Source organism: Galeopterus variegatus, unplaced genomic scaffold, assembly GCF_000696425.1.
Source record: "Galeopterus variegatus unplaced genomic scaffold, G_variegatus-3.0.2 Scaffold9535, whole genome shotgun sequence".
NCBI classification, from domain to species: Eukaryota; Metazoa; Chordata; class Mammalia; order Dermoptera; family Cynocephalidae; genus Galeopterus; species Galeopterus variegatus.
Genome location: NW_007735646.1, coordinates 49,141 through 50,047, shown reverse-complemented (window position 1 = coordinate 50,047; position 907 = coordinate 49,141). Strand labels below are relative to the sequence as shown.

Here is a 907-nt window from a genome sequence, read left to right as displayed (position 1 = left end):
ACCGCCTTCAACAGTTTATGGTTTGCTTCTTTGTCAATAGATATAAATATATAAGTTTAATTGTTGCATGACATTCTCTTATTAATAACAGCTACCTTGCACTGAAGGCTTAACCAAGCATTAGGACTTTTTTTCCCCATTTCATTTCATCTTCACTGCTACTATGTGATGTAATTCACAGATGAGGCAGGTAAGGCACAGATTGCTTATTTGACAGTCACCCAGCCGTAAATGGCAGAGCACAGATGTGTTTTTAATCATATATTGTATCTTGCCATACCATCATTTTGAACATCTAGATTGTTTTTTGCCTATTGCTGTTTTAAATGATAGTATGATGGAAATCTCTGTAGCTGTATATTTATTTTTTTCCTTAGGGTAAGTTGCTAGAAGTAGAATGGCTGAATTAAAGGGTACGCATGATTTTGACTCCTATTGCCAAATTGTCCTCCAGATAGGTTGTATAAAACTTACACTTCCACCAGAGAGTCCATTTTCCCATACTTTTGCTAACAGTGGATAATGTTAAACAAAATAACCCCCCCTCCCCCCAAAAACTGCCTTGGGTCATAGACTTTTTTTTTTCTTTTTCCTTTTTGTCTTTTTTCGTGACCGGCAACGGGATCGCAACCCTCGGTGTCGCGCCCGCACCGCGCTCAACCAGTGAGCGGACCGGTCTCTATATGGGATCCGAACCCTCGGCAGGAGCGCCGCCGTGCTCCCAAGTGCCACACTCTACCAAGTGCGCCACCGGGCTGGCCCGGGTCATAGACATTTTAAGCTGCTGGCATTTGTGCTGGAATTCTAAGATCTTTTCTATTTTTTTTACACTGGGGTATGTGTGTATGTGTGTGTTCTATTGTCCCTATTTTTATAGGTGAGAGCTTGATTGAGAGTTTAGAGTCTT

The 907-nt window shown here is 41.5% G+C and overlaps 1 protein-coding gene across 1 annotated transcript in view; it reads left to right on the top strand.

Annotated features, from left to right (window-relative positions):
* FAM228B (family with sequence similarity 228, member B) overlaps positions 1-907 on the top strand; it is a 35,945-nt gene that overhangs the window by 8,021 nt on the left and 27,017 nt on the right. The gene's annotated exons all lie outside the window — the stretch shown is intronic.